Below are 10,210 nucleotides of genomic sequence, written 5' to 3'. Positions count from 1 at the left end.
GTCTGCATCTGCAGATTAGCATTAACCTGAAAAAAAAGGCAGAGGCACCCAGTCCTGACCTATTTCTGTCCATTGCTGTGATTCTAAATACATCTTCTAAGAAGAAAGGCCCAGAGAGTTCAGCACGGTTTTGGTTCACGTACAGGTTAGGACGAGCTTGTCAGGTGTCAATCCAGAGATTCCTTCCGTTTTGCTAAATTTGGCACTGAATTGGGCAGATTTATGGTGGCAAACAGGATTGCAGGGGTGTCCGTGGCAGGTGGGGGAGGGAATGGACAAAAGGTGGAAGGTTGTGGAAAGACAGGATAATTTCCTGAATCAGTATTAGATTTAAAGTTGGTAGCCCTACCTTTGGATCAGCACTTAAGCTTTGGATCTCTTATGGTTCCGCGCATGTTTATAAAACTTGGGTCACAAACATCACTGGAGCAAGAGGTGGCACATATGAACAGGGCTATTGCATCCCATAAAAAGTTTACAATTGATAGGTGCCAGTTTTGATTCACACACAGGCTTTGATCCAGTCAGGCTTGTCTCAACCAAGGTGCTCTGAAGACCTGAACAAGTTGTTTCTCTGTGCACTGATCTGGTCTTTCTCTCTTTTTGTCAGTAATATTATTTATTGCATTTGTTTGTCGCTTTGTTAAAAAAAAAAGCTGCAGGGCAACTTAACAGGAAGATAAATTACCAACAGATAAAATCAATTAAAAGCCTAATAATAATAATAATAAACACTGCCATGTGCTTATCCAAAAACAGAATTAAAAAATATGAATCCTACCCCACCCTGCTAAAAGCTGAGCACCATAATGAAGGCTAAAATCATGCAGAACTATGATTTCAAAACCATAACCACCAATAGCCTGGGTAAATAAAAAGGTCTCTTAACCCAGTGTCTTAAAAGTGACAATAATGGTGCCAGGGGTGTTTCCTTGGCAGTGGGGTGAGCACTGAAATAGCCCATTCTCCATTGGAAAAAGCCTATTCAGCATCAACTGTAAGCAGGTGGGTTTCGGGGAAGGACAGAGCAAGAGAAAATGGAGGGAATTGCTTCTCCTTTTGCTTACCCATTTACCTGGTGATTGATGAAGCAAAGGGTAAAGGTAAAGGGACCCCTGACCGTTAGGTCCAGTCGCGGACGACTCTGGGGTTGCGACTGCGACGCTCATCTCGCTTTACTGGCTGAGGGAGCTGGAGTACAGCTTCCGGGTCATGTGGCCAGCATGACTAAGCCACTTCTGGCGAACCAGAGCAGCGCACGGAAACTCCGTTTACCTTCCCGCCGGAGCGGTACCTATTAATCTACTTGCACTTTGACATGCTTTCGAACTGCTAGGTTGGCAGGAGCTGGGACTGAGCAACGGGAGCTCAACCTGTCGCGGGGATTCAAACCACCGACCTTCTGATCAGCAAGCCCAAAGCTCTGTGGTTTAGACCACAGCGCCACCCATGTCCCAAAGCAAAGGGTATCCCGTATTCAAGACTCAGGGCATATGCTCTGATTTCACATACACCCCATTGGATCTTGGCTAACTCTTTTAACTATCAGTTCAAGCAAGCTAGTGTGTTTTTCCAGCTCCTGATTGGGTAAAACAAATGCTGGTGTGAGAATGAAGTTACAATCCTATAATCTGGGAGTCAAGTCCCATTGAACTTGGTGGGTCTCACTTCTGACTAGATATGTATGGGATTACACCATCATTTATTCCGGTTGGTTAAAATAGATGGAGTCACCTATGGGGACCATACAGGGCCGGCTCTAGGTAGACCCCCGGTGGCGCAGGGCACCACGGCGCCGGCCCACCAGGAGGGCGCCGCGAGCTGCGCCCGCCCGCTGGCCCGCCGGTTCGACAACCGCGCCAGCCCACCACGCTGGGGAACGGGGCGGGGGGCGCCGGAGGGATCCGTCGCTCCACGGCACCAGGGGCGCTTAAGACGGCCCTGGGACCATAGCACCACATGCCAAAGATGTAACTTGGGTTCCCCTCATTCTGGTGTTCTACACCAGCCATGGATCCTTTATTATGATCAAGGCAGAATAAGCTAACAATAAATGATCGAGTGCAGGTAAATCTTTGTCTTCTCAAAGCCTGTACAGTACTTCAAACACCCTTTCAAGCAAATCTTTGGTGGGAGATGCAGGACAGACAAAGGGAAATGCTTCACACAGTGTGAAAATGGAATGTGCAATCGCAAGAAGTCTCAGTTACCATCAATGTAGGCATGGATTGGACAAATTCATGGCAGATCAGGCTATCGGTGGCCAGGAGTCCTGAGGGCTATGTACTACCTCCAGGACTGGAGGTGAGACTGCTGCTGCGCACAGGTCCTGCTTAGAGGCTTACGGGTGCATCAGGTTGTCACTGTGAGAACAGCATGTTGGACCAGGTAGACCTTTGGTCTGATCCAGCAGGAATCTTACTATGTTCTTAAATGTGGTTTGTATTCAGCTTTTGCATTGAAGTCTCCTCTTACCGAAGAAACAGCAATAGTTTTGCATGACAGATTTTGGGGTATGCCATCCGTCTCCTCCCATGACTGTCATTTCACTGAGTTGGGCAAACTGCAGTATTGTAGCTTGAATTCACGATAAAATATGCTGAGATTTCTGGCATTATGTGGAGATGGAGAGGGGGAGAGAGAGAGAGAGAGAGAAAGAAATGAGTTTTGATTCTTGATTTATTTATTTTTAACTTGAAGCCTTAACATTTTACTTCTTTGTCTGAATTAGCAATGGAGAACAGTTTATGAGAGACACTCCATGTACTATGTTTCTGCTTGGGTTGAAGACCAGAATTTACCCTGATATGCTTTTAAAAAAAGAACTAGTTGGTGATGACAAAGAAAAGGGCTCTTGCAATGTTAAGGATGGGAGAACAGAGAACATTCCTTAGGGACATATATTTTTCATGGGAATGGCTGACAAGTTTTCAACCCATGTTTTCAGAGGTATCAAAAGAGATTCCCAAGGCCTTTATTATTTTGTATGTATATATATAAATAAATATATATATAAGTGAAATTAATTAATCTTTCTTTCGGTAGATAACCTCAACTGTAAAAAATAAAATAAAAAATACCACACATACATGCACACATGAAAACTATGCAGATGTATGCTTTAATGTTGAAAATCCAATATGCAGCAGCAAAGTTGGCTTGCTGAAGAAGGCAAACCCAGGATTGTGTAAATATTTACCCAGGTTTATTGTATTATTGGGACTACAAGGGAGCCTCTCCCAAGTGAGGACTACATGCCTGTAGGAAGACCCTAAATCAGGAATGGGGAAACTGTGGCTCTCCCAGATGATGATGGACTACGGCAGCCATCATTCCACGCTATTGACCAACTGAGGTTCATGGGAGCTGGAGCCCAACAGCAACTGGAGGAGTCCCAGGTTCTTCATCCCTGACCAAAATGGTGGCCACTAAAGTGTTTGGAGTGATCTACACCAGAGCCTAAAAGATAAAGACAAAACTGACTGGAAGACTGGAGGCAATGTTACCAAGTGCATGGTTTGAGGACCTTATCATTGGGATCTCTTTAACAGTCTGTATTTCACCTGTTCTACTACCTTGAATTTTTGGAATGTATCTGTGCAGGCTTTGTGGACCTCCGTCTGTAATTCTAATTTCTGTGGCTCTCAATACATATGTATATATTTTTCAGCTTCCTGAGTTAATGTGTTGTTGTTTTTTAGGGGTGCGTGTGTGTAAAATCGCTGCATTTCAGCACTTATCGACATAGTGGGTTCTGGGAAAGAGGCACAAAAGTACCTCATATCACATTTTTGTATGGGATATAAGGCGCTTTATACTGAATCAGACCGCTGTTCAATCTTGTCAGCCCATTATAGTCTTCTCCACTGTTCTGGCTCCAGTGTTGGAGGAAGTATGCCTTTGAAGGCCAGTATCTGGGAATCACAAGTAGGAAAAGTGCTATTGCTTCTAGGTCCTAGCTTCTGTGGGCATCTGCCTGGCCTCTGTGAGAACACAATGCTGGATGATGTTTGTATTGTATGTAATGTGTCTAATAAGTAATGGCTCTTGATGGTGCACTATAGTGTCACCAACAAAACACACACCCTGCAAAAAGAAGAAAAGAGAATCCATATTTGCATAAAATCTGCCCGTGCCAATATATGCACGTATAGAAATAATCACTATAATTTAGGGATCTGCACTGGCCTCACAACATTTGGTTCAGATCTCTCATCACTTCAGGAAGAAGAAGCCAGTCTGTTCTGAGACATTCTGTGATCTGTCTTAATCGACTCACATGTCAGGTCTGTAGCAACTTTGTTCAAAATGAAACACCATTTGTTGTTATGGGGAATGTATTAAAAAATGTATGTAGCTCCCTACCGCCTTTTGGCAGAAGTAGATGACATTTGCACACACAGCCACCAGAGTAGATTAAGCCTGCCAAGCTGCAACCAAATGAATCAAGGGCCTGGGGAGGCTAGGCACATTGTGGGTGAGTGGCTGCTATACATGGCAGAGAACACAGCCTTCACATGTTTAAGGAGAGTGGGATGCTCTGGTTGGTCCCAACCCCTCCATCATGTCACAGCGTCCATCCCCATTGTTCTCCTTGTGTCAGAAGGGAAACATTGGCAATGAGCATCATGTCATCAAGAGCAGACTTTAGTCTTTCGCATTTCAGCAGCGCCCTGGGCATGCCCAAATTTTGGCACCACCACCCCACTGTTCACCTTCCGTTCGGCTGAATTCACTGTGCCATAGTTGCAACGCCCTGCGTCACCCCCAGGCTCGGTGCCCAGTGTAGTAGAAATGGTCATGCTGCTGTAAGTCTGCCTCTGCTGCTATCTTTCCATTGGCTCCCTGTGGGGGGGGGGAACCATGGGCCCTCCAGATGTTGCTAAACTACAACTCCTATCGATAGTCCATTAGAACAAATGGGGCACAGCCCCACCAAACTCAGTTGGGCTTCAGCCAGCCCCCAGCTAGCTACCTGCCTTTTTTATAATTAATTAATTAATTAATTAATTAATTATACCCCACCCATCTGGCCGGGCTTCCCCCGCCACTCTGGGCGGCTTCCAACAAATACAAAAATACATTAAAATATCACAGATTAAAAACTTCCCTAAACAGGGCTGCCTTTAGGTGTTTTCTAAATGTCAGGTAGTTGTTCATCTCCCTGACCTCCGATGGAAGGGCGTTCCACAGGGCGGGTGCCACTACCGAGAAGGCCCTCTGCCTGGTTCCCTGTAGCTTTGCTTCTCGCAACGAGAGAACCGCCAGAAGGCCCTTGGCGCTGGACCTCAGTGTTCGGGCAGAACGATGGAGGTGGAGACGCTCCTTCAGGTATACTGGACCGAGGCCATTTAGGGCTTTAAAGGTCAGCACCAACACTTTGAATTGTGCTCGGAAACGTACTGGGAGCCAATGTACGTCTCAGGACCGCTGTTATGTGGTCTCGGTGGCCGCTCCCAGTCACCAGTCTAGCTGCCGCATTCTGGATTAGTTGTAGTTTCCAGGTCACCTTCAAAGGTAGCCCCACATAGAGCGCATTGCAGTAATCCAAGCGGGAGATAACTTACAACCTGCCCAGACTGACTGTCAGCTTGCTCCTCCTCAGTCTGAGTGTTTCCCTTGCAGAACTCAGCAGAGAGGAGAATGGGGACAAGGCAAAAATCAGCCGCCACTGGCTCTCTCTGTGTTGGGTCAACTATCGGGCTCCTTGCCTTCCGAACTATCACTTCCGATGGGCACCTGGCAAGCGTGCCTGATTGGCTGAGAGGATGGGAGTTATAGTTCAGCAACACCTGGAGAGTCAAAGGTTCCCCACACCATCATTGTGGGCCCCCACACTCCCACTGCTGCTTGGGGGAGAGCACAGGGAAACCAAAAAGTAAAAGCATCAAAATGAGAAGACGTGGGAAGAAAGCCTCTGTCTGGAAGCTGCATTAAACACACACACCCTTATGCTAATCCCTGCGGACACACTTTGGTGCTGTTTGATGCTATTGTTAGCATCTGTGTGAGAGATGGCCCTGCACGGCTGTCAAGAGGATAATGGGATGGGGTGGAGCAACCGCTGGGCATAGGAGTAGCACAACCGCAGCTGCACACCAAGTCCTGATTAATATCCAAGTAAGAGGCACACAATCGATAAGACAGAGCTTTGGCGTCAGAGTGTGTGTGTGTGTGTGTGTGTGTGTGTGTGTGTGTGTGTGTGTCCCTGCACCAAAACGAATATGAGTTAGGGATCGTTGCAATGTGGAGTGGTTTTTTTTTTGTCCAGCCTCCCCACTCCATTTGGCCTTCCCTCTGTTTTCCCTCCCCCGGCCTGCCACAGTCAGCTTTCCATCCCCACAGAGCATGATCAGTCCTCACTGGCAACACACTCTTTTATTTCCGCTGGTGGTCGGTGTTCATTGGGACTGGTAGGGTGAAAAGCAGGGAGCCCAACAGCAGGTGGTGCTAGAGCCAACGACAGGCACAGCCAACTCATTCTAGTTTTGTCTCCATCCTCATCCCTGCTGAGTTCTGCAGGGGGCAGCAATGAGCTGGAGGAGAAGGAAACAGACAGACCGCTTAGTCTGGTTGGAAGCAAGGAGGCAGGGAGATGTTGAACTGCAATCCCCATCACCCCTGCTCATTGGTCTAGCTAACTGTGGCTGTTGGGAGTTGCCCCCAGATGTTGCTGGACCTTGGCTACCCCTGGGAGACAGTGTCAGCCATGGCTCCAACCTTTAGAGCAGGCACCCCCAAACTGCGGCCCTCCAGATGTTTTGGCCTACAACTCCCATGATCCCTAGCTAACAGGACCAGTGGTCAGGGATGATGGGGATTGTAGTCCAAAACATCTGGAGGGCCGAAGTTTGGGGATGCCTGCTTTAGAGAGTACTGCCACCGTTAGGACTGTCATGGATTTAAGATGGTGGTTAAAAAAAATTCTCTGTAGGGAAAACGCTGGAAAATGGCAACATGTTCATCCAAATTGAACATTGCCCTTTTAGTACATTTCAAAATATATATACATGAAACTTTGGAATTATTTCCCCTCAGACAAGACATTTGTTTAAAACACAATATGGTGTTGCTCAGCAAAATGCCAATCAATGTCGGTTTTTTAAAAAAAATTTAAAAAAATTGGACAATGACTTAAAAATTGCTATTAGTGAAAATGATTTCACACGTCTGACAGATCTATTTTTAACGAGGGCTCCAATTATGTACTGTCTGATTCTATGAAACAGACTTACTTCCCATTCATATTGAAATATCAGCATTTGTACAATCTAAATCCCTTACAATTGGAAGAGAACCAGCTATAAAAGGCTCAAATGAGTTTGTGTCTGGAAATTATCTCTCGCCAGCATCCCCCAATCTGTTTCAACATTTTAAAGCAGTCCAGACAAGCTGAACAGCTCTTTCGAGAGTGGGGAGGGTCCTCTCAGGCACTCATCGTATCTGATTACATATAAAACAGGAGTAGCTTGAGAAGGCTGGGGATTAGATTGTCCTTGCACTGAAGTGATTAAAAAAAACCCCACAAGCTGATTCTTTATCCTATGATTCAAAGCTTTTATGTATGGCCTGAGATTTTCTGAAACCTCCAAAAAAACCTTTTAATGCTCTTAATTTCCATAAATTTTCAATATAATTTGGGCACATGAGTCGCCTATGGCAGCTTTGAACACAACCCTGTAGACTCCATATCACCTACTGAAAATAAATGTAGCGTAGCCTTCTCTGTTACCTTCTCTTTCCCTCCTCTTTCTTTGTTATGTCCTCCCTGCACCAAATTCTAGATTGTAAATTCTCTGGGGCAGAGCTCTGCCATCTTGTAATATGTTTCGTACACATTTATTGCACTATTGGATTTGGTTGGCATTCATACCTTTGGTATGGGAAAGCAAAAGTACATAAAGGATTCCACAATCATATAATCAGAAAGTCCATGATAAAGGTATAGTTTTACACTTTCTATCTTTCAGCTTGGCCACAAGGAAGCATTCACAGCATCTTGTCTCTTTAATGTTGGGTGTCTGTATTATGTTCTTCCCATCCTATTGTTGTCCTGGACTTTCGTCCTTTTAAATGCTACGGTTTTTGATCCTTCAAAAGGATGGGGTGTTTTTTGTTTTTTTAAAAAAACCCTCCAATTTAAGCGAGAAAGATCAGTGACAACAATGGCATGGCGGGGCAGGGCAGTCCGTATTTTGCTCCCGTGTGGACAACCCCCATTCTTTCTCCAAAGTGCTTGGGTCATACCTGGTTCTCTCCTTCCATATATATATATATATATATATATATATATATATATATATATATATGTCAAGGACCCCTGGACAGTTAAGTCCAGACAAAGGCGACTATGGGGTTGTGGTGGCGCACATCTTGCTTTCAGGCTGAGAGGGCCGGTGTTTGTCCACAGACAGATTTCCAGATCATGTGGCCAGCATGACTAAACCGCTTCTGGCGCAACAGGACACCGTGACAGAAACCAGAGCACACGGGAACACCATTTACCTTCCCGCCTCGGCAATACCTATTTATCTATTTGCACTGGCGTGCTTTCAAACTGCTAGGTTGGCAGGAGCTGGGAAAGAGTAACGGGAGCTCACCCTGCCATGGGGATTCAAATTGCTGACCTTCTGATCGGCAAGCCGAAGAGGCTCAGTGGTTTAGACTAGGGGTCGGCAAGGTTTATCTTGCCTGAGCTGGATCCGGCCTGCAGAGATCCCTTTATAGGCCAGATTGCGCCCGCGTCCACAATTTTTGGCATTTGCGCATGCGCAGATGCGATTTCCGGCACCGTGGAGGCAGGTCCCTGCACCACGCTGTGCCGGTTTAGTGCAGCATGCAAGCAGGCAACTCAGTTTGGGGGCGGCTCAGGGGCCGGTCAAATGACCTCCGTGGGCCACTTCCGGCCCATGGGCCTTAGGTTGCTGACCCCTGATTTAGACCATAGCACCACCCACACCTTTACCAATCCTTCCTTATATCCTGATAACAGCCCTATAAGGCAGACTAGGTTCAAAGGGTGACTGCCCCCAAATTCACGCAGCAAAAATCATGATGGGGCCTCAAGTTCTAGTCTTAACACTTGCTACTTCATCATTCTGGCTCTTGCCATCAAATACCATCTCAGACCAGCTGTTCAAAACCTTTTTTGGGGGGGCCTCCCCTAAGCATAGGTGCCACCACAATACGGCCACTAGTGTCGACTCTACCCCCTAGAATTAAGTATGGAAGACTAAACACATGGACCACTTTAAAATTACTGAGGCTTACGATGGGCCCCTCAAGGACCGTTCAGCTGACTGTAGCAATGTAACACTTACAGCAAGGTGCTGTAGGATCGTTTAATTGCCCTTCCGTTGCTTTTAAAAATTTCTTATATATTGCGTTTAATTGTATTACAATTCTAACTCCACAGAATTCAAATTGAAATTCAATAAAAGAAACAATAAAACATACAATTAAAAATCAAGATGCCTATTTAATGCAATGCCGTGTACTGTTTCTGGTCTTCAACTGCAAAGTCAGAGATATATACAGTACTGTGGACCGCTGGGAAGAGTGCAGAGAGAATAAGCACCTTGGTAGCAGCAAAAAAGCAGCAAAAAATAAGCACCTTGTAGCAGCAAAAAATTATTTCACCTGAAATAAAACATGTCTCTCCTGTATCCCTCTCTACAGTCACAGCAGGCGCTGTAATGCCCCAATGGTTTGATCTTACCTGAAAAGGTGCACTTTTTAATGGTCTCCCAAGGCAGATGGATGCCAACTATTTTAATGAAACTCTTAGATCACTGGTGGTCAATGGACCACATTTTGAAAATCCCTATAGTAATACATAAAGGAAGGAGGGTGCACTAGAGAATCTCACAACAGACACTGCATACACTGCTAAGAATAGCAATCAAGCGGTTTTGTTGAAACACTTATTGGAGTTTATGATTTAGGACAGCGGTTCCCAATCTTTACAATTACGATGGCCCCCTTTTAACTTCAAAAAGTGTTGCAGACACCCCACATGCTATTTGTTGTCATTTCAGGCTCCATTAACTGAGAAAATGGGACACAGATGGCGCTGTGGTCTAAACCACTGAGCCTTGGGCTTGCAGATCGGAAGGCCGGTGGTTCAAATCCCCGCGGTGGGGTGAGCTCCCGTTGTTCGGTCCCACCTCCTGCCAACCTAGCAGTTCGAAAGCAAAAGTGCAAGTATATT

This window comes from Zootoca vivipara, chromosome 17 (assembly GCF_963506605.1).
Source record: "Zootoca vivipara chromosome 17, rZooViv1.1, whole genome shotgun sequence".
Lineage (NCBI taxonomy): Eukaryota > Metazoa > Chordata > Lepidosauria > Squamata > Lacertidae > Zootoca > Zootoca vivipara.
This window is presented reverse-complemented; position numbering follows the sequence as displayed.